This window comes from Ovis canadensis, chromosome 1 (assembly GCF_042477335.2).
Source record: "Ovis canadensis isolate MfBH-ARS-UI-01 breed Bighorn chromosome 1, ARS-UI_OviCan_v2, whole genome shotgun sequence".
NCBI lineage: Eukaryota > Metazoa > Chordata > Mammalia > Artiodactyla > Bovidae > Ovis > Ovis canadensis.
The window spans coordinates 168,872,714-168,897,494 of NC_091245.1; the positions used below are offsets into that span (position 1 = coordinate 168,872,714).

Here is a 24,781-nt window from a genome sequence, read left to right on the forward strand (position 1 = left end):
ATTTGAGCTTCTCTCAGCATAGTGGCTGAGTTTCAACAGGAAGTATCCAAGAACTAGAATTCCAAGAGGCTCAGGTAGAAGTGTTAAGGGCTCAAAAGTCACATAGCATCATTCCTATTTAAGACAGAGTCCCAAGGACAGCTAAGATTCAGGGAAGAGGTTTACATAAGGTCATTAGGCTATGCAGGAAAATGGCCCTCAGGGGTGTCCATATTCTAATCTCTGGAACCTATAAATATGTTACCTTACATGGCAAAAGGGACTTTGCAGATGTGATTAAGGATATAGGCCAGGGAACTATATTCAATATCCTGTAATAATCCATAATGGAAAAGAATATGAAAAAGAATATATATACATATAAATAACAATCACTATATTGTACACCAGAAACGAATACAACACTGTAAATCAACTATACTTCAATAAAAATAATCTGGCAAACGTAAAAAAAAAAAAAAAAAAAAAAGGATATAGGCCTTAACATAAGGAGATTATCCTGTATTATCCAGGTGTACCGAATCTAAAATGTGAGTGCTTCAAACTCAAGAAAGTCTCTCACCTCCAGAGAAGCAGAGAAATGGCAGTAGGAGAAGGACCTGGCCTGTCGTCACTTACCTGCAGATGGAGGAAGGGAGCCATGAGCCAAGGTGACCTCTAGAAGCTGGAAAAGGCAAGAAAACAGATTCCACCCTAAAGCCTCCGAAAAGGAGCACAGTCCTGCTGACACTTTGATTTCAGCCCAGTGAGACCCATGTTGGGCTTATCACCTATGGAAATGTAAGATAATAAATTTGTGTTGTTTAAGCCACAAAATCTGTGGCAATTTGCTATTGAACAAGTAATAAGAAACTAACACAGGATGAACAGATACCAGGAAATAGAGCTCACTGGGAGATCACCTTTGGACACCGGCTCCTCCACCTGATCTATAAGGGTCACTTCTCAGGAATATAGAAATAGAACTCTAGACCACTCACTCTCCTAGATGAAAGAGACCCAAATCCAGACATTGCCAGTAGTATCCCATTTTATGACATGTGCTCTGTAATCAGAATATACCCCTTATAATATGTCTTGAATTGAAGATGAATTCTCCAGGCCAGAATACTGGAATGGGTAGCCTTTCCCTTCTCCAGGGGATCTTCCCAACCCAACGATTGGACCCTGGTCTCCCATATTGCAGGCGGATTCTTCACCAGCTGAGCCACAAACACAGAATTGAAGATATCAACATGAATTGAAAAGCGAAAAATCTCAGACCCTTAATATTCTGTATTTACGCTGTACAAAAGAAATTTTACTGATTTATTTAAACAATAAGTCTATATACTTCAACAATGAAATCACTTAAGCCTAGAAACAGTCATTTTGCCTTAACAAATTTCTTGGACAAGAAAGAAATGTAAACATGTGACTTGGTAAACATAAAATAAATATTCATATTTAACTGAACTTAAGCATAAACTAGAATGAAAAGATATCCCATGCTCTTGGGTTGAAAAAAATTAATATTTTTAAATGGCCATACAACTCAAAGAAATTTAAAGATTTAATTCAATCCTTATCAAAATACCCATGACATCTTTCACAGAGCTTTGCTTTTACTGAATCTTGGTCAATAATTTGCTGAATTGAATCTAAGAAGGCCAAACTGGAGAAAAAAGGGTTTGGGGAGGGGGAGTAATATTGTTCTTATGAAAGGTCATCATTCTTAATTTGAAACTTTCTAAATTCATATATATCATAGTCTACCCAATAATTACTAAGTGGGCAAAAGAAAATGAATCTCTAAGCCAAAATGTTTAATGACAAAACCAATTCTGTTCTTTTTATAATTTTGATTTCAAAATCTTTGGTCTAACCTCCTGAGACATTGCCAAGCAAAAGTTGGAAGACTGGCTGAAACAGTGTCATGGTGTCCGTGTGCTTTATCTTTAGTACACTGTCCAGGGCAGTGTGGACCAGAATTATCTATGCACATGCCATGAGTGGTAGCTCACATGGTAAGGATTCTGCCTGCAATGTGGGAGACCCGGGTTCAATCCCTGGGTTGGGAAGATGCCCTAGAGAAGAGAATGGCAACCCATTCCATTATTCTTGCCTGGAGAATCCCATGGACAGAGGAGCCTGGAGGGCTCCAGTCCACTGGGCCACAAAGAGTCAGCCATGCCTGAGTAACTAACACATTCACTTTCTTTTCATGCCATGAGTCACAGAGAGCCTACCTGTGACTCACCTGTCATGAACTGACAGTCTGTGTGATGGACAAGGGAAGCTGAGGCCTCCATGCGACTGTGTTGATGACTTCCTACCACCTACCTCCCAAGAATATCATGCAGGAAACTTATTTTTCATATTAGCATCCCCCTGCCAATGCCCACTGTGCATCTCTTTCTATAGTGTGCCGGTGGACAATGCTCACACCAGCCAGGGGTCATGCCTCATGCTCTGCCCATGAGTGGGTGGCTATAGTACGTAATGGTGAAGGGAACAGGTTCTAGATTTAAATTCTGACTATATCACTTACTAGCTGTGTAACCTTGGGAAGATGACTGAACCTATCTTTGCCTTTGTTTCCTTACCTCTTCTAAGGGAATAATAATAATATCCACCACCGTTATCCCTCTTATTGTCAATGTCTTAAGGATATTACTCAATTTATTTACATAAAATTTGACAGTTACTGGCTACCATGATAGTAAGCACACTAAATAAATATTAGTTTTCACTATTATCATTGTTATTGTTTTAATTAATAAAAAGGCATATGCCAAAATCAACAATATCAAGGACAGATACTCTCATTGGGACAATCTGCACATGTAATCATGAAAATTCAAATTAAAGTAATAAAATCCAGATCTGTACTTACCAGATTCATCTTACAAAAATTCCAAATATCTTTATTCATAAAAGTTAATGTATCCGTTTCCATGTTACCCCCAAGGAGAGCTCTTTCACATTTAATTTATCTAGTATTTTCACCCTCCATCAAACTCTGGAAGGCTAATTAGTACAATATAAATGGTTGGCCTGGCATGTTCCTCTCATTCCACCAATAGTCTTTTAGGGAAAAAATGAAGAGGTATGAGGGAAATACTGGGGCTCAAAAACAGTCAGTTTGATTGTTTTTAATATGGGCAAATCATGAACACCAAGAACCAGGTAAAACACCAGATAATTGTTATCTGATCACTTTCTAAATAATTGGGCATTGGTTTTAGTGAACAACAAAATGAAGATGTATTTAAAGTTAGATGTTTTCAGCCACACAGCACAAGAAGTGGTGATTTTAATTTGGTGTGGTTGAATTTCTACAGCTCTTGAGACTATATCTCTATGTCCAAATGGTAAAATAATCAGCAGATTCCATAAAATATTATTGCAAGAAGTCATTTGATTTCTAGCAGAAAAAAATTATATATTCTTGGCTTTCATAGTGGTATTTGGAAGGCTGTTTTAGAATAAATTTTATTAGCCTAAAAAAAGACAGTAAATGAACATCCCAGCTGTTAGTCCATGAAATAAAGCAAAGTGATTGTCCTTCTTGGGGGTTTTTCCTGCTTCAATTTATACATATACATACACACACACACACACACACACACATATACATATGTATTTAATTATCAAATGTCAACTAGTCCTTCCCAAAATTCAATTTTTAAACTATATTAACTTTAAATATTGGACTTGAGGGGAAAGTGGCAGTGTTCCTAAAGGGACAAGATATACTAATATATCTTATTGACTGTCTTTGTGTGTTTGATTTCCAGAACTGTTGTTTTTCCACTTCTGGAATTCATATTCAGAAATGTGTATCCTCTTATGAAACCATTTTTTAAACACAATCAAAAAAATTCCTGTTGACTCTCTAGGTGTCTCATGTCAACATTGTACCTTTGCTGAGAAATTAACAATAAAGTAAACTTTGGGGTATTTATACAAAAATTTGGCCTGGTGACAATATTTATGTGCCAAGGGGTAGAGCTGAACAACCTCAAGATGGAGATGAACAACACTTGAATGCTGGTAGCTCATGTTTGATGCATTATCACACCTTTATGACCTCCACCCCAGCAAACCACAATACTATGGAGAGACAAGGAATCTGTGCTCAGTAATTTCATTATTACCCAAGAGGTTATGAATTTTATTTCATCCTCATAAATATAAAATGAGATGACACAGAAGTGTTGAGGTGTGTTCTAGGACACAGATTTTCTCCATGCCTCCTCATATTTGGGACCTCCTCATACTCTCAACACTGAGCCCAGCTATGTTAGAAGAAGCTACATTCCAGGCTCTTTCAACATGGTAAACATCAAAGTAGTTTACAAATAGCAAGAACTACAAGCTCCTTAATTTGTTTTCTAACTTATAATGTCTAACAACATGAAATAGCAATTTATTTATGCTTGTCTGATTGCTTTACTTTTTCCAGGAAAAAGATATCACGAAGAGAGCTAATAAAACCACAGTATTCTACTTGGGAATATTTATGAACAGTCCCTTCTATAAACACACGAACTGTAGTCACATCAGACTCTGACTGTCCAATGCACAAAAGAATGAAAATATCTTGAAAACAGTAACAACTTAATGTCTGAACATTTTCTTAACAAGCAGCTCACATATAACTGTAATGGCAGCCAAATGATTTTTCTGGTGTGAATTGCATCAGCAAACACTGAAATAATTTGGGACCAGAATGTTCATCACAACTCACCTCGTTTCTAAAAAGGACATATGTATGTGTGCATGTTCAGGGCCGTAATACAGTACTGTCAACACATGAAATAATCTGAGATTTCTTAATTTTGCACAAATGTGATGATCATTACAAAAAAAAGATAGAATACAGTATTTAATTTTACCTTCAATCTCCTAGTTAAACATCAAAGCAACTCTGTACATATTAGAACTATACTTTCCTCATAAGATAATAATCTCTTTCAAAGACATGGCAATTGCTCTCTGCAAAGCATACTATGAGACACTTACAAAGGTGAAGTAGCAAAGATATTTCAATAACTCAACATCCTTAGACAGTTCTAGTGGGAAAAAATAGTTGGAAAAGTCAAGCCCCAGGATTGCCAAACTTTACACGTGGACTTAAACCTTTGTTCTAACGTCAGAGCTATTTACTGAAGCTGTGGAATAAAAATGAAACATATTTCATATTAAACACAATGAATCATGTACATATACCTAATGGTGAAAATTCTAAATATTGTGAAATGCAAACTCCCATTCCAAATTTAAAAGAGATATATTAAAAACTACCTTGTTTGATATGTGTGTTTTAATGTATGATTGTTTCATATAGCAATTCTATAGAAAACCCAGTATTGAGTAGTAATAGGACAAGAAATAAAATATATTTTTTCATTCTCAATGAATTTGCTAAGCTTTTATATCACTTAAATTGTGTTTGTATTGAAATCTAAAACACTTCTAGAATAGGGGGGAAAGTCTTCCAGCTCTTAATAAACATTTTGTTCCATGTTGTTCAGTCATTCAGTCGCATCCAACTCTTTGCAACACATGGACTGCAGCATGCCAGGCTTCCTTGTCTTTCACTGTTTCCAGGAGTTTGCTCAAACTCATTTGAGCAAAGTCCATCAAGTCAGTGATGCCATCCAACCATCACATCCTCTGTTGCCCTTCCTCCTGACTTCAATCTTTCCCAGCATCAAGATCTTTTCCAGTGAGTTGGCTCTTTGCATCAGGTGGCCAAAGTACTGGAGCTTCTGCTTCAGTATCTGTCCTTCCAATGAACATTCAGGGTTGATTTCCTTTAGGATTCACTAGGTTTTGTGCATAAATGAATGAATAAAGGAAATCTAAAATTAAAACCTAAAAAATAATATAGCCTAAAATTTTTAAATAAAAGAAACTAAATCTTTATATTTGTTAAACTAGTTAAGAAGGAAGATGTTACAATAAGCTATTCATGTGTTGCATAATCTTCCTCAGTCTCTCTCCAGAGGCTGTGAAGAGCTGAAATCAGGCTACAAGCCAGAAAGGTGTATCCATTTATGATCCACCCCAAGCTACATAAAATGGATCATATCTCTGAAAACTCACTTTATGGTTACAACTGACATAGAGAATAATATAGAGAAATTGTGAAGGCCTTGGAAATAGTATTTCAATTAAGATACTGCTAAAATTTCATTAACAGTCACTTAAACATGAAGACAGAGTATTTTAAAATTCATCTTAGGATATTCTTTTACTCAATTACACAGGAAGAGGAGAAGGACTATCTTGTGCATTTTAAACAGTCTGTGACTTGATTTAAAGGAAATCTTCCTCTAAATTTCAGTAGAAATAGTTTCTTGAACTTTGAACAACAGGGCTTGAACTGAGCAGGTCTACTTAATACTTGAATTTTTTTCAGTAGAAAGACTGCGATATTACACCATCTGCCATTGGTTAAACAGCAAATACAGTACCATGGATACAGTGGAATCGCCTCTAAGGGGCTTTTCAACGGTGCGGAAGGTCAGCAACTCTAACACCCCGTGTTGTTTCAGGGTCAACTGTACTCTTAGACAAGCACTTTTCAAATTTTAATGTGTTTACAAATCGTTTAGGGATCTTGTTTAAAATGCAGATTCTTCTTCCTGCAGGTCCAGGAAGGGGCCTAAGACTTTTTTCCTTTTGAACAAGATCCCTGTGATGGTGATGCTGATGGTCCTTGAACCACACTTTGAATGGTACTTTGAATAGCTGACAAACCAATTTAGAGTCTCTTAAAATCACCAATGTCTTCAGAAACTTTTACTTCAACTCAAGGTCCTACTTTTTCAAGTGAGCGTTCTAAATTTTTACTTCTGATTCCATCAAATTTATTTTATAAAACTGTCAACCCACGTCAAGTGCCAGAGAGACAGGCCTAATTTAACAGATTTTCTACCAAAAAAGAAAAAAGTTAAGCAGAAGTCATATTGTACTCTGCTTCTCCTAACTGATGTTACTTAGAGATTTTTGCAGCCCACAGTATATCATAGAAAAATCAAAATGAAGTATTATGATGTATGTATGCATTTTTATGGAGCAGGGAGTTAGGGTGTCATATTCATCTCCTGGATGACATCCATTGCCAGCTGGCTAAACTTAAGAAATTCTGAACACTAGTCTTGCCAGAATTCTGCCCCCGCAACCTGGCTGACAGGTTTATCAACAGCCGGGAGGCAGAACAGGCCCCAGCCGGGCTTCCCCTCTCTGCAGTGCCAACTGCAGGCTGAATGTTTGGGCTTCAGCAGTAACAGAGGCAGACAGGCCCTAAAAATCTAAAAGGAACAGATACTGCTTTTACAAACAACAATAATGAAGAAAACAATTCTGACATTCAGAATGTTGCATGCACTTTTAAGGCAATGAAGGCTTAAGCAATCAGGGATATAAATTCCTCAGTGATACTTACTGAGTATTGTATTTGAAATACAAATAATCATTATATTAGGAAATAGAAATCACTTTCCTTAAACAAGTATATCTTTTAACTTTCTAGAAGGTAAACCATACCAAAAAGAACAGAATAACAAACAGAACAATGGCCGGATATGGCAAATCCCTCTTCATCTGCATGAACAGTCGAAGCTGAGTAAGAAGACACACTAGAGGAAGATCATGTGAAGAAAGCTCTTGCCACGTAGGCATGGCCACTGTGGAAACCAGCATGGCAGTTCCTCAAAAAGCGAAATGTAGAATTACCATAGGATCCAGCAATTCCACTTCCAGGTATATACCCACGAGAACTCAAACAGACACTCATACACTAATGTTCATAGCAGCATTATTCACAACAGCCAAAATAAGGAAACAACCCGAATGGCCATCAACAGGTTAATGGATAAACAAAGGTGAGGTATTGTACAATGGAATATCATTGACCTTTAGAAAAGGAATGAAATCCTGATACATATTATAATATGGATGAACCTTGTGAATATTATGCTGAATGAAATAAATTGGATACAAAAGGACAAATACAACTCCAAATATGTGAGGTACCTAGAGTAGGTAAATTCATGGAGACAATACGTAGAATAGGAGCTACCAGATGCTAGGAGAGGAGTGTTGGGGAGTAATTACTTAATGGCAATAGAGTTTCTGTCGGGGGGGATGAAAAAGTTCTGAAAATGGATGGTGATGATGGTTGCACAACAGTGTGAATGAACGTATTTCATGCACAGGATTGTACACTTAAAAATTAACATGGTTATAAGCATACACACTACCATATGTAAAACAGACAGCCAAAGGAAATTCGATGTATAACTTAGGGAACTCAAACTGGGGCTCTGTTAACAACCTAGAGGGATGGGATGGGTAGGGAGATGAAGGGAGGTTCAAAAGTGAGGGAACATATGTATACTTATAGCTGATTCATGTTGATGTTTGGCAGAAACCAACACAATTCTGCAAAGCAATTGTCCTTCAATTAAAAATAAATTTAAAATTTAAAAAAAGGGAGGGGATTTATGTACACCTATGGCTAATTCATGTTGACTTATGGCAGAAACGAAACCAATATTGTCAAGCACTTATCCTTCAATTAAAACTATATAAATTTTTTAAATGAAAAAAACTAACATAGTAAGTTTTGTTATATATATTTATCACAATAAAAATAGAAAAAATAATCCACTGAATACTTGAACAACCTGATTTAAATTTTTTCTTTTATTCCCTTTTTTATTCTTCCCCATAAATTAAAATTTTTAACAAAAGCTAAGTGCAGAAAGTGGATCTTAGAAGGCAGGCACATGTACTTGAAACCATTTTCTTTGCTCTATTTTTTTAGCGCTTCAGCTATTACCAAGGATCAGACTCACACAAATCAAAAGCTTACCCAGTATCAAGTCTCCATAACCATGTGAAAGAGTCAGGTAATCCAGGGGCTCAGACAAGGCAAAGAGGATCTGGGGACACTGAAGTGGTTTCTCTTTCTTCTTGTGATGAGCACTCATTCTCTGGCCCAGAATGATAGATGAGCTTGCCAATGGAGGACATATGGGGTTATCTCACACAGTAAAGGAAAATTTTATTCATGATACATCTCTGTTTTATACCCTACCTTTCATATCAGTTTTCAAGGATACCTTGCTAAGAGCACTCCTGTTAGCAGAGATCATTAGCCTATTTACCCAGAGATCCAGAATTACATTGTGTAGGCAGTTAGGTTGGGTAACCTGCCTTCTTTCCCCTCGTCCAAGGTGGAGCACCCCTTGGTAGTTTGGGGCAACCTGAGTTACAGCCCAGCTACATTAACTTCTTCCTCCTCATTAACTAATTTATTATGATTGCACATGTGAACTAGTATGTGTGCATGTCTTCAGAAACAATTATTTAAGGTACAAACCTGGTATGATATTTTCATGGGAGTTTTCTACTCCTAAAGCTTGATCTCTAGACCTTTCAGTTCAGTTCAGTCATGTCCAACTCTTTGTGACCCCATGGACTGCTGCACGCCAGGCTTCCCTGTCCATCAGCAACTCCCAGAGCTTACTCAAACTCATACCCATTGAGTCAGCAATGCCAGCCAACCATCTCATCCTCTGCCGTCCCCTTCCCCTCCCACCTTCAATCTTTCCCAGCATCAGGGTCTTTTCAAATGAGTCAGTTCTTCGCATCAGGTGGCCAGAGTATTGGAGTTTTAGCTTCAGCATCAGTCCTTCCAATGAATATTCAGGACTGATTTCCTTTAGGATGGATTGGTTGGATCTCCTTGCAGTCCAAGGGACTCTCAAGAGTCTTCTCCAACACCACAGTTCAAAACCATCAATTCTTCGGCACTCAGTTTACAGTCCAACTCTCACATCCATACATGACTACTGGAAAAACCATAGCTTTGGCCAGAAGGACTTTGTTGGCAAAGTAATGTCTCTGCTTTTTAATATGCTGTCTAGGTTGGTCATAACTTTTCTTCCAAGAAGCAAGCGTCTTTTAATTTCAGACATTTACATAAGGAGAACTCCCCAGACAGGTGTATCAAGTATCACCTGGTGAGAATGAAAAAGAAAAGACGGGATTTCTAAGTCCTCACATAGCTCGACAAGGTCCCAGATCCAATGATCCAGATGTAAGAAGCTACAGGCAATGAAAACCTAAGGGAAAAGGAACACTGCTTTCACATCAGTCACCTTTCAGGCCAAAAGGCACTGAAGGAAGGTATGCATTATTACTTCAGAAGGGCTTTCTGGGGTCTGCTTAGCTTATTCCATCTTTCTCATTCTCTGATACTAACTTTTACATCATCTCGCTGCTTGGACTGCAGGATTCAGACATTTCTTTGCACCCCAGGTCAACCTTGACTTTAACAAGAACATAAATTTCTTCTTGCTCCAGATTCCTGGTTTGACTTCAGCTCATTCCATACAAGTCCCACCTCTCAAGACCTGAGGCTGAATCAGAGGACTAGGTCTCCCACAAATCTGGGGGGGAAACCTGGGCAAAACTCTCAAAGCTTCACGACTGGTTGTAGGAGCAGCTGCCACCCCAAGCTGATCACCATGCAGAAAAAATTGGCCCTTTCACATTGCCAGCTTTCAGGACAGGGCTTCTCCCTGCTCTGTTCCTCCACTGAGCCAACTCCTTTGCAAATGTGGGTAGAAAAACAGTAGCAGGGAGAAACCAAGGCTCTTCAGACTCTCTTCAAACCTCTCTGATGGTGGTGAATCTGGACTCTACTATCACTACCTAAGATTCTGAGATTAATAGTGGCGCCAGGTAGCCAGAGGGATGGAGCCAAAACTGGTGCTTTGGTTTTGAGTATATAGTGCCCCTAATTAATCCCATCTGGCTTCATATAATTATCTAAGCAGAAGTGCCTTTGGCATTATTTGAATCACAGATTGAGCTCTAACTTCTGCTGGTAGCTTTAGAGCCCGTTCTTCAAAGCATGCAGCAATGCAAGCAGAAGGAATAACTTGCTTCTTATAGACATATGCCCTGGACAGGGACATCTTCTGGATGAAATACTACCAGAAACAGAGTCAATAAGCACTGAAAAAATCCTTCTTGTAAATAGTGCCAAATACAATTTTAAAAACCTTATAAATCATGGAAGTTTAAAAAATAACAACATATCACAGCTTACAAAATATTTCCACCAATTTTCCCATTTGAAAGGAAAACAGGAAGTGTCACAATTTCCAATTGAAAATAACAGAAGAAAGAGTTAACTTTAACTGGGAAGAGGAAAGGATTAAAATACTCTGTCTCATCGGTAAATAACAGGGGAATAAATAAGAAAACAAACAACTAACTTAAGACCAAATTCCAACATCAGTTTTATACGTATCCTTGTCATATAATGATGTATATGTCTCAACATGCTTGGCGGCAGGATTCATCTGGGTTCAGGTATTTCTGTTGTTCTTGTGATACAGGCTTTTCAGAAACTTACAATGGTAGGCAGTTTACTGAAGGAAAGAAAATTATTTGGTTTAAGCTATAGTTATTTTTTATATTTTTTTAAGAGCTTCTGTTATGATCACACTTGTCCTTTATAATCTTTACATTTCAATCTGTGAAAAAAGAAAAGCAGGATTTTCACTCTATTTATATGCACATCAGAGAAGTGCAACAAAACATTTCAGTGAAGCACTATGGCAGACAATCTGCTCCATTGCAGCAATGTGTTTGATGTGGGCTCTGGACACAAAGCAAACCCTCATAGTTGGGAAACGACAACTGATGTTTTGTCAAAGCCTGCCAGCCGCCGATGACCCTGACCTCCCTAATTCTGAGTGCCTGTCTCTTAGTGGTGGCTCCTTGTGTATGTAAGTGCCCCACCAGACTTATCTGGGTGGGTGGTCTATGGAACAGATGGAATTTATGGTCAGTTTTGCTCACAGACAGGCAACTACTTCAAATGCTATTGCTTGATGTTTGATTGTGGAAAGGGACCTGGTTAATTCTCCCCAGAATCAAATCAAACACTAATACTCTGAGGCTATGGTTACTATCAGTATAATTCCTTTATGAGCAAGGGAAAGACTTACCAACACACAACAAATCCTTCAGACCCAAAATGAAAAAGGAATCACTTTTTGCCACTAAAAACAAAAAGAGGAAAGAAGAATGTTAGATGCCATCCTGTGTAAACCAATAGACAGCTTCTCTTTCCTCCCAACAGTTCTATTCGCTCTCTAAATTTCTAACGTATATCAAATCACTGCATAATATTTCTCAAAACTTTGAATGTCAATAAAAATTTCAAAACAAAAACTATTTTTAAAAAAATTTTATTTTTACTTTATTTTACTTTACAATACTATTCACTTACAATACAAAGCCATTATACCTTCAATTTAGAAAATGTAAATACCCTTGGTCTTCCAATACCATAAAGTATTGACATTATTTTCACTTAGTATGAATGAAGGCTATGAGGACTAGCTTTAACCGGGAGGAACAAGGAATTAAGACATCAACTCATTAAGGAAGAACAGAAGACTGAAAGTAAAGGGATAGGAAAAAATATAATCCATGCAAATAGAAATGAAAAGACAGATGGTTTAGCAGTATTTATATCAGAAAAAATAATTCTGTACAAAAGACAAACATGAGAATTATATAATGATTAAGGGGTCAATACAAGAAAAGAATATAGCATTTATAAATATATATAGATTTAATATGCTCTTGTTGCTGTTTAGTCACTAAGTCATGTCCAACTCTTTGCTACCCCCATGGACTGTTGCACAACCTCATGTCCTCTGTCCTCAACTATCTTCCAGAATTTGCTCAAATTCATGTCCATTGAGTCAATGATGCTATCTAACCAACTCATCCTCTGGCAACCCCTTCTCCTTCTGCCTTCAATTTTTCCCAGCATTAAGGTTCTTTCCAATGAGTTGGCTCTTGACATCAGGTGGCTAAAGTGTTGGAGCTTCAGCATCAGTCCTTCTGATGAATATTCAAGGTTGATTTTCTTTAGGATTGACTGGTTTTATATCCTTGCAGTCCAAGGAAATCTTCAGTCCAAGTCAAGAGCCTTCTCCAGCACTACATTCAAAAGTATAATTCTCAGACCCTCAGTCTTCTTTATGGTTCAACTCTCACATCTGTACACGACTACTGGAAAAACCATAGCTTTGACTATATGGACCTTTGTCAGCAAATTGATGTCTCAGGAAAGTGATATCATTGTCTAGGTTTGTCATAGCTTTCCTGCCAAGGAGCAAGGGTCTTTTAATTTCATGGCTACAGTCACTGTCCTTAGTAATTTTTGAGACAAGGAAAATAAAATCTATCACTTCTTCCACTCTTTCCCTTTCTATTTGCCATGGAGAGACAGGATCAGATGCCATGATCTTAGGTTTTTTAATGTTGAGTTTTTAAGCCAGCTTTTTCACTCTCCTCTTTTACCCTCATCAAGAAGATCCTTAGTCCTTCTTCACCTTCCACTATTAGAGTGGTATCATCTGCATATCTGAGGTTATGGATATTTCTTCTGGCAATCTTGATTCCAGCTTGTGATTCACCGAGCCTAGTATTTCACATGACATACTCTGAACATAAGTTAAATAAGCAGGGTGACAATAGACAGCCTTGACGTACTCCTTTTCCTATTTGGAACCAGTCTGTTGTTCCATGTCCAGTTCTAACTATTGCTTCCTGACCTGCATATAGGTTTCTCAAGAGGCAGGTCAGGTGGTCTGGTATTCCCATCTCTTTCAGAATTTGCCACAGTTTGCTGTGATCCACACAGTCAAAGGCTTTAGCGTAGTCAATAAAGCAGAAATAGATGTTTTTCTGGAACTCCTTTGTTTTCTCCATGATCCAAAAAATGTTGGCATTTGATCTCTGGTTCCTCTGCCTTTTCTAAACCCAGTTTGCGTATCTAGAAGTTCTCAGTTCATGTACTACTGAAGCCTAAATTGAAGGATTTTGAACATAACCTTGGCTAGCATGTGAAATGAATGCAACTGTACAGCAGTTTGAATATTATATGGCATTGTCCTTCTTTGAGATTGGAATGAAAACTGACCTTTGTCAGTCCTGTGGCCACTGCTGAGTTTTCCAAATTTGCTGGTATATTGAGGGCAGCACTTTAACAGCATCATCTTTTAGGATTTGAAATAGCTCAGCTGGAATTTCATCACTTCCACTAGCTTTGTTCACAGTGATGCTTCCTAAGGCCCACTTGATTTCCCACTCTAGGATATCTGGCTCTAGATGAGTGACCACACCATCATGGTTATCCAGGTCATCAAGACCCTTTTTTTATAGTTCTTCTGTGTATTCTTGCCACCTCTTCCTAATCTCTTCTGCTTCTGTTAGGTCCTTATGGTTTCTGTCTTTTATGGTGCCCATCCTTACATGAAAATTTCCCTTGATATCTCCAATTTTCTTAAAGAGATCTCTAGTCTTTCCCATTTTATTGCTTTCCTCTATTTCTTTGCATTGTTCATTTAAGAAGGCCTTCTCATCTCTCCTTGCTTTTTTCTGGAACTCTGCATTCAGTTGGGTGTATCTTTCCCTTCTTCCCACATCTTTTGCTTCTCTTTATTTTTTCAGCTATTTGTAAAGCCTCCTCAGACAACCACTTTGCCTTCTTGCATTTCTTTTTCTTTAGGATAGTTTTGGTCACTGCCTCCCATACAATATTACAAATTTCCATCCATAGTTCTTTAGGTACTCTGTCTACCAGGCCTAACCCCTTTAATAATCACAGCATCTAAATATGTAAAGCAAATGTTACCAGACATAAAGGAAGAAATTTATAGTAATATAATAATAGTAGGATACTTGAATATACCACTTAGACCAATGGACAGGCCATCTAAACAGAATATTAATAAGGAAGTAGTGGCCTTAAATTCTACATTATACCACATAGACTTCATAGATACCTGAAGCTTCCCAAGTGTTGCTAAGCTAGTGGTCAAGAACCTGCCTGCCAGTGCAGGAAACATAAGAGATGTGGGTTTGATCCTTGGGTTGGGAAGATCCCCAGGAGGAGAGCATGGCAGCCCACTCTAGTATTCTTGCCTGGAGAATCCCACGGACAGAGGAGCCTGGAGGGCTATAGTCCGTAGGGTCACAGGGAGTCAGACATGACTAAAGTAACTGAGCACGCATGTAGAACATGCCATCAAACAAACAAAAACCCAGAATACACACTTTTTTCAAGTGTACTTGGAATTTTCTCCAGGATAGATAACATGGTGAACACAAAACAAGTCTCAGGAAGTTTAATAAATGGAAATTATATTAAATATCACTTCCAACCACAACAGTATGAAACTAGAAATCAATTACAGGAAGAAAAATGGAAGGAAAAAAAACACAAACATGTAGAGATTAAACAACATGTCACTAATAAAATGAATCAACAAAGAAATGAAAGAAGAAATCAAAAAATACCTTGAGATGAATGAAAACAGCAGTCAAACTTTTCAAAATCTATAAGATATAGCAAAAGCAGTTCTAAGAAGAAAGTTAATAGCAATATAGGCCTGCCACAAGAAACAAGAAAAATCTAAAATTAACAACCTAACTTTCTATCTGACAGATTTAGAAAAGGCCCAAACTTAACAGAAGGAAGGAAACAGTATAGTCCAGAGCAGAAATAAATAAAATAAAGCTCCCAAAAAAACACACAATAAAAAAGATCAATGAAACAAAGAACTGGTTTTATGAAAATGATAAACAACATTGATAAGCTTTCAGCCAGACTTACTAAGAAAAAAAAAAGAGCCTAAATAAACAAAATTAGAGATGAAAAAAGTGAAGTAAAAGAAAAAGCCACATGCTTCATAAAGTGGCCTGTCCACCATGGTATAGTTTAAGAGTGTTACCTAATGGAAAGGTTTATGGACAAAATATTGTCTCAATACTTAAAGTACAACTTGAAGGTCATTACTTTCTTCTGATTAAACCTCCACTTAATGCTCCTGAAAATAAAATATACTACTGAAATACTGTTTGAGTACTTCATGGCTCATATAGAGCCATGCAGTCTATGCTTGCATTAACAACATCCTGAGCATCAAAACAAGGAGGAAAACTGACAGTGGCTGGTATTAAGATGGAGTCACTCCTGTCCTTTCTATGGCTACAGGACATGTGACTGGCAGCTGAAGTAAGCAAATTCCAATCACAAGGTAAGCTGTACTGTATTTCATTCAGCAATTGCTAAGAGGCCAAGAAGCAGGAATTCCTCTAGGGCAATCCCTGGAAACAGCTATGGAAGTAAAGGAGTATAGTTATATTTGCCCAGATTTAGTAAAAGAATTTAACAAGTATGACACAGAGAGGCCAAAGTATACTGGAATCAAGGCAATCTCGAAGAAAGAATTTTCCATTGATGTTGGTTATGACAGATCCTTGGAACCTGAAATCTTTTTTTCATCCAGAATTTGCTAATCTGGACTTTACCTACCCAAGAAGTAGTAGATGAGGTAATTCAGCATTATCTTATTGATGTCTGAGTTCTCTTAAGTGAGTAAGAATACTGACCTCACTCAACTGGATGTGCAGAGATTTCTGAGTGTCACTTTTATATTTTGAAGGAACAAATGACCAAGTAAATGATACATTTCAAAAAGGAGCCTCATACACAACAATGTGAATGAATGTAATGCCACTGATTAGAACACATAAAATGGCTAAAATATAAATTTCTTGCTATATATTACCACAATAAAAGAAATAATTTTTTTTTAAATTCAAGTGGCCTCATGACACTTGCTATTATTTATTCACAGGACAAGGAATTCCAATAATTAGGAAATGCTACCAACCACACTTACAGAAAATTGGTTTTTGCTGCAAGTGTTTTTATAGCTGAGAAGCTAGTACAGTTGACTCTTGAACAACAAGGGTTTGAACTGTGCAGGTCCACTTATATATGGATTTTTTCAACAGTAAATACTACAGTTCTACACATTTTGTAGTTGATTGAATTTGTAGATATGTAATCACATATATGGAGGAAGCATATATACAAAAGAACCACGAAGGGCTCACTATAACTTATGTTTTTGACTGAGTAGAGGGTCCACACCCCTACCCTCACATTGTCCAAGAGCCAACTGTGTATTTGATTAAGTCTAATTCCTTGGACTCCTTCTTGCCAAAAAGAAAAAAAAAATAATAAAGACAGCCTGTTGGATCTTTTTTTTAAAGCAATGCTCCAACATTCAGGTATTACCACACCAGTTTCAGCCTATGTTTACTGAAATTTTTTTCTGGTTCATGTCTTAAGCAGGTGCCACTGACCCAACCTATGAGAGGCAGACACATAGTGTTTGCTGCATGTGCAAACAGTTCTCTGCTCAGACAAATTTTCTAAGCCCTCTCCTACGGCAGGAATGAAGCAGACTGGCAAAGCCAATTAAACCTCTATTAGCTGATTTGAGGTGATTCTAATGGATTTGTTCCCTCTTTGCTCTCTTTTTCTTTTTTCTTCCTCTCTTTTCCTTTTTTTTTTTTTTTTTTTTTTTTTTGTTTTCTGTTGGGCTTTGTGTCTGGCTTCAAAATGTTTTCAAGGTTTTTCTATCTGTAGCATGTACCTGCTAGCAAGGTTATGCTCAAAATCCTTCAGGCCAGGCTTCAGCAATGTGTGAACCAAGAATTTCCAGATGTACAAACTGGGTTTAGAAAACTCAGAGAAACCAGAGATCAAATTGCCAACACCGACTGGATCATGCAATAAGCAAAGGCGTTCCAGAAAAATGTTCTGCTTCATTTACTATGCTAAATCCTTTGACTGTGTGAAATCACAACAAACAGGAAAATTCTTAAAGAGATGAGAATACCAGACAACCATATTAGTCTCCTGAGAAACTTACATGTAAGCCAAGAATCAACACTGAATTAGAACTGGGCATGGAACAACTGACTGGTTAAAAATTGGGAATGGAGTACAAGGCTGTATTGTTACCCTGGTTATTTAACTTATATTCAGGGTGCATCATGTGAAATGCTGAGCTGAATGAATCACAAGCTGGAATCAAGATTGCCAGGAGAAACATCAATAACCTCACGTAAGAAGATGACACCATCCTAATGGCAGAAAGCGAGGAGGAACTAAAGAGCCTCTTGATTAGGGTGAAAGAGGAGAGTGAAAAAGCTGGCTTGAAATTCAGCATTCAAAAAACTAAGGTCATGGCATCCTGTCCCATGATTTCATGGCAAATAGATGGGAAAAAATGGAAACTGTGACAGACTTTATTTTCTTAGACTCCAAAATCGCTGCACATGGTAACTGCAGCCATGAAATTAAGACACTTGGGTTTCCCTGGTGGCTCAGACAGTAAAGAGTCTGCCTGACATGCAGGAGACCCAGGTTCTATACCTGGGTCAGGAAGATCCTCTGGAGAAGGGAACAGCAAGCCACTCCAGTGTTCTTGCCTGGAGAATTCCAGGGACAGAGGAGCCTGATAGGCTACATTCCATAGGGTCGCAAAGAGTCAGATACAACTGAGCAACTAACACTGCTCCTTGGAAGGATAGCTATGACAGTCCTAGACAGCATACTAAAAAGCAGAGACATCACTTTGCTAACAAAGGTCCGTATAGTCAAAGCTATCATTTTTTGAGTAGTCATGTACAGATTATGAGTTAGACCATAAAGAAGGCTGAGTGCGAAGAACTGATGCTTTCAAGTTGTGGTGCTAGAGAAGACTTGAGAGTCACTTGGACAGCAAGAAGCTCAATGCTGAAGCTGAAGTTCCAATACTTTGCTCACCTGATGAGAAGATCCACCTCATTGGAAAAGACTCTGATGTTGGAAAAGATTGAAAGCAAAAGGAGAAGGGCACATCAGAGGATGAGATGGTTAGATAGCATCACCAACTTAATGGACATGAACTTGAGCAAACACCAGGAGAAAGGAGGACAGAGGAGCCTGGCATGCTGCAGTCTATGGGGACTCAAAGAATCGGACACAACTTAATGACTGAACAACAACAGTGTATATCAGCACTTCATCCCTTTTCTTGACCTTAGTTGTTTTACATAGCTATAACAAAATATCATAGACAACGTGACTTAAAGAGCATTTGTTTCTCATATCTATGAAGCCTGTGAAGTCCAAGAATAGGGTGTTGGCAGATTTGAAGATTTTGTCTTTAGTGAGGGCCCTCTCGCTGACTTGCAGACTGTTCACTGGATCCTCATAATGCAGAGAGAAGACCATCTAGTGTCTTTTCCTGTTCTTATAAGGATACCAATCCTATTATGGAGGCTCTACTCTCATGAGTTCATGTAAACCTAATTACCTCTCAAATTCTCCACTTCTTCATATTATCACATTGGGGGTAATGGCTTCAGTGGTGGATCAGGGGAGACAGAAATATTCATTCCATAGCATGACCCAATAATACTTCATTGTACACATAATACTACATTTCTACAATCCACTCATTAGTTGATAGACATGTGGGTTATTTCCACTTTTTGACTACTATGAATAATGCTATTATGAACTTTTGTATACAATTTTTATGTGGCCACATTTTTCAATTCTCTTGGGTATATACCCAGGAGTGGAATTGCTAGTTCATATAGGGACTCCAGGCAAATTTGGACATGGAATACGGAATGAAGCAGGGCAAAGACTAATAGAGTTTTGCCAAGAAAATGCACTGGTCATAGCAAACACCCTCTTCCAACAACACAGGAGAAAACTCTACACATGGACATCACCAGATGGTCAACACCGAAATCAGATTGATTATATTCTCTGCAGCAAAAGATGGAGAAGCTCTATACAGTCAACAAAAACAAGACCAGGAGCTGACTGTGGCTCAGATCATGAACTCCTTATTACCAAATTCAGTCTTAAATTGAAGAAAACAGGGAAAACCGCTAGACCATTCAGGTATGACCTCAATCAAATCCCTTATGATTATACAGTGGAAGTGAGAAATAGATTTAAGGGCCTAGATCTGATAGATAGAGTGCCTGATGAACTATGGAATGAGGTTCGTGACATTGTACAGGAGACAGGGATCAAGACCATCCCCATGGAAAAGAAATACAAACAAGCAAAATGGCTGTCTGGGGAAGCCTTACAAATAGCTGTGAAAAGAAGAGAGGCAAAAAGCCAAGGAGAAAAAGAAAGATATAAGCATATGAATGCAGAGTTCCAAAGAATAGCAAGAAGAGATAAGAAAGCCTTCTTCCGCAATCAATGCAAAGAAATAGAGGAAAAGAACAGAATGGGAAAGACTAGAGATCTCTTCAAGAAAATTAGAGATACCAAGGGAACATTTCATGCAAAGATGGGCTCAATAAAGGACAGAAATGGTATGGACCTAACAGAAGCAGAAGATATTAAGAAGAGATGGCAAGAATACACAGAAGAACTGTACAAAAAGGATCTTCACGACCCGGATAATCATGATGGTGTGATCACTCATCTAGAGCCAGACATCTTGGAATGTGAAGTCAAGTGGGCCTTAGAAAGCATCACTACGAACAAAGCTAGTGGAGGTGATGGAATTCCAGTGGAGCTCTTTCAAATCCTGAAAGATGATGCTGTGAAAGTGCTGCACTCAATATGCCAGCAAATTTGGAAAACTCAGCAGTGGCCACAGGACGGGAAAAGGTCAGTTTTCATTCCAATCCCAAAGAAAGGCAATGCCAAAGAATGCTCAAACTACCATACAATTGCACTCATCTCACACACTAGTAAAGTAATGCTTAAAATTCTCCAAGCCAGGCTTCAGCAATACGTGAACTGTGAACTTCCTGATGTTCAAGCTGGTTTTAGAAAAGGCAGAGGAACCAGAGATCAAATTTCCAACATCCGCTGGATCATGGAAAAAGCAAGAGAGTTCCAGAAACACATCTATTTCTGCTTTATTGACTATGCTAAAGCCTTTGACTGTGTGGATCACAATAAACTGTGGAAAATCCTGAAAGAGATGGGAATACCAGACCACCTAACCTGCCTCTTGACAAATCTGTATGCAGGTCAGGAAGCAGCCATTAGAACTGGACATGGAACAACAAACTGGTTCCAAATAGGAAAAGGAGTACGTCAAGGCTGTCTATTGTCACCCTGCTTACTTAACTTATATGCAGAGCACATCATGAGAAATGCTGGGCTGGAAGAAACAGAAGCTGGAATCAAGATTGCCAGGAGAAATATCAATAACCTCAGATATGCAGATGACACCACCCTTATGGCAGAAAGTGAAGAGGAGCTAAAAAGCCTCTTGATGAAAGTGAAAGAGGAGAGTGAAAAAGTTTGCCTAAAGCTCAACATTCAGAAAACGAAGATCATGGCATCCGGTCCCATCACTCCATGGGAAATAGATAGGGAAACAGTGGACACAGTGTCAGACTTTATTTTTGGGGGCTCCAAAATCACTGCAGATGGTGACTGCAGCCATGAAATTAAAAGACGCTTACTCCTTGGAAGAAAAGTTATGAGCAACCTACATAGCATATTCAAAAGCAGAAGCATTACTTTGCCGACTAAGGTCTGTCTAGTCAAGGCTATGGTTTCTCCTGTGGTCATGTATGGATGTGAGAGTTGGACTGTGAAGAAAGCTGAGTGCCAAAGAATTGATGCTTTTGAACTATGGTGTTGGATAAGACTCTTGGGAGTCCCTTGGACTGCAAGGAGATCCAACCAGTCCATTCTGAAGGAGAGCAACCCTGGGATTTCTTTGGAAGGAATGATGCTAAAGCTGAAACTCCAGTACTCTGGCCACCTCATGAGAAGAGTTGACTCATTGGAGAAGACTTTGATGCTGGGAGGGATTGGGGGCAGGAGGAGAAGGGGACGATCAAGGATGAGATGGCTGGATGGCATCACTGACTCGATGGACGCGACTCTGAGTGAACTCCGGGAGTTGGTGATGGACAAGGAGGCCTGGCGTGCTGTGATTCATGGGGTCGCAAAGAGTCGGACACGACTGAGCGACTGAACTGAACTGATAGGGGCTCCATGTTTAACCACTCAAGGAACTGCCAGTCTGACTTCCTAATGGCTGCACCATTTTACAATCTCATAAGCACCAACACTATCGTCTGTCTTTTTTTATTACAACCATCCATCCTAGTGGTACGCACTTTGTGACCCCATGGACTATAGCCCACCAGGCTCCTCTGTCCATGGAATTTCCCAGGAAAGAACACTGAAGTAGGAAGCCATTTCCTCCTCCAGGGGGAAACCCACAGATCAAACCAGAATCTCCTATGTCTCCTGCACTGCAGGTGGATTCTTTACTTGCTGAGCCATTGGGGAAACCCTCCATCCTAGTGGTATCTTGTGATTTTGATTTGCATTTCTAGTGTCTAATGATGTTGAGCACCTTTCCTTGGGCTTATATCTTCTTTGGGGAAATGTCTATTGAACTCTGTCCGTTTTTAATTGGATTCTTTGCCTCTTTTTTATTGAGTGTAAGAGCTCTTTATATTTTAGATATAAGATCCTTATCAGATATATGATTTGCAAATTTTTTTTCCTTTTTGGATTATCTTCTTGGTAGTGTCATTTAAAGCACAATTTTTTTTTTACTTTTGACAATAAATTGCTTTTTAAAAAAGCTTTTGGATGTCTGGATCCAGAGTAATATTTTCTTAACACATTATGAAAACTTTCATAGAGTTTTATAGCAGGTAGGAAGGTAATTTAGGAGTACAGTACAAGAAGAACAAGAGAGGTTAACTGATAATTAAAAGGGGAAATATTTGATGAGTAGAAAATTGAATTTTCACATAGTTAATATACAAGATTAGAGCCTCTGTAATAAATTTTACTTCTTTTCATACATGTAAATGTGCATAAAGCAAATTGAAAGGAGTTATTGTATAAACACAAGTCAGAGAGGAAAAAAATCCGTGCTTGCCTCTAACTCTGACTATGTGGAAGTAAAGGAAAGACAGAGTTCATTACTCAGGTTAAAAGCTGGGGATTTCTAATGACAAATAGGTATATTAAAGAAATTATTAACTTTATATACTGAACCACTGCTAATGATATTTTAATTAATAAAAGTTGCTTTTGAAATAAAACTTTCTGATTAATTTCTCCACTCCCTTTTGACTCTTTGGTAGTGAAAAAAATATTAAATTCAAAACACATCTGAAACTTTTATAACAGTTTATGCAGAGCATACAAAGTTCACAGTATATAAATTCTCCTTACCTCAAGAAAGGAAATGGGCAGAAGCAACCATGAACCACTCTTGCAGTCATTTCTGCTAAAATACTTCTCCAGTGTACTTTTAGCTATTCATTTCCTTCTTCTTTGTTGTAACAGACATATAACATTATGTTAGTTTCAGGTATACAATGTAATGATTCAATATTTGTACCTATTTCTAAATGATCATCACAATATCTAATTAATGTCTATTACCACACACAATTACAAAAAAATTTTTTCTTGTGATGAGAACATAAGATCTATCCTCATAGCAATGTTCAAATATACAATATAGTATTATTAACTATAGTCACCATGCTGTACATTACTTTGATGGGACTTCTTCTGGAAGTTTGTACCTTTTGACCACCTTCATTCATTTTGCATGCCTTCTACCTCCTGCCTCTGCCATCCACCAGTAAGTTCTCTGTATCTATGAGTTCAGTTTTGAATTACTTTCTAGATTCCACATATAAGTGAAATTATATGCTGTTTTTCTCTGACTTATTTCACTTAGCATAATGCCCTCAGGTTCTATTTGTGTTATCATAAATGGCAATATTTCATTCATATTTATGGCTGAAAGTGAAACAGTGAAAGTGAAAGTCGCTCAGTGGTGTCTGACTCTTTGTGACCCCATGGACTATACATATACTATTCTGCCCATGGAATTCTCCAGGTCAGAATACTGGAGTGGCTGGCCTTTCCCTTCTCCAGGGGATCTTCCCAAACCAGGGATTGAACCCAGATCTCCCACATTGCAGGCAGATTCTTTACCAGCTGAGCTACAAGGAAAGCCCAAGAATACTGGAGTGGATAGCCTATCCCTTCTCCAGCAGATCTTCCCGACCCAGGAACTGAACCTGGGTCTCCTGCATTGCAGGCAGATTTATGGCTGAACAATATATAAATCACATTTTCTTTACCCATTCATCCATTGATGGATATAAGTTGTTTCCATATCTTGGCTATTATAAACAATGCTACAATGAACATGAGGGTACACCTATATCTTTTCAAGTTAGTGTTTTCATTTCCTTCAGGTAAATACTAGAAATGGAATTCTTGGATCATATTGTGGTTCTATGTTTTAATTTTTGAGCAATCTCCATATCATTTTCCATATTGGCTGCACCAATTTGCATTCCTGCCAACAGTGCATAAGGATTCCCTTTTATTCACATTCTCATCAATACTTGTTATTTGTTGTCTTCTTACTAATAGCTACTCTGAGTGGATGGAGTAATGACCTCTCCAGTTTTCAGAACATCCAGTAGTGGAGTATGGTGCTTTGGAAGCAAAAAGGACAAAAGATTTCTCATCAGTTAGCTGAGATTCAGGATCATGGAGGACCTGCAGTCAAGAGTCGGGGATGGAGAAGGTTGGCCAAGACCTAGGCATGCAGCTATGCAATATGCTAAGCCAGCAGACATCATTCCATGCCCTACCTGATGCCTGCTGCTTCCTGCCTAAAAGTTCTTGTGTGTATATCTTAAATCCCCAACTGTGTTGCGATCTCCTTGAGGACCTTATCATATGTGAGGTTTCTCTCCTTTTAGTACAATGTTGGACACAAAGTACACACTTAGTAACTGAGAATCAGATTACAAATTTGCCATGTCATCTACCAGCCTCCTCATTCTT

At 38.2% G+C, this 24,781-nt stretch overlaps 1 long non-coding RNA gene and 1 pseudogene across 1 annotated transcript; one reads left to right on the forward strand and one right to left on the reverse strand.

Annotated features, from left to right (window-relative positions):
* Positions 1-8,691: 8,691 nt before the first annotated feature.
* LOC138419398 (uncharacterized) lies at positions 8,692-24,578 on the reverse strand. Its single transcript, XR_011248956.1, has 3 exons — positions 23,138-24,578; positions 12,024-12,077; positions 8,692-10,019 (listed from the first exon to the last, which is right to left on the reverse strand). It is a non-coding gene; the product is annotated as an uncharacterized lncRNA (long non-coding RNA).
* On the forward strand, positions 15,084-16,460 carry LOC138429332 (actin-related protein 3-like; annotated as a pseudogene).
* Positions 24,579-24,781: the final 203 nt, after the last annotated feature.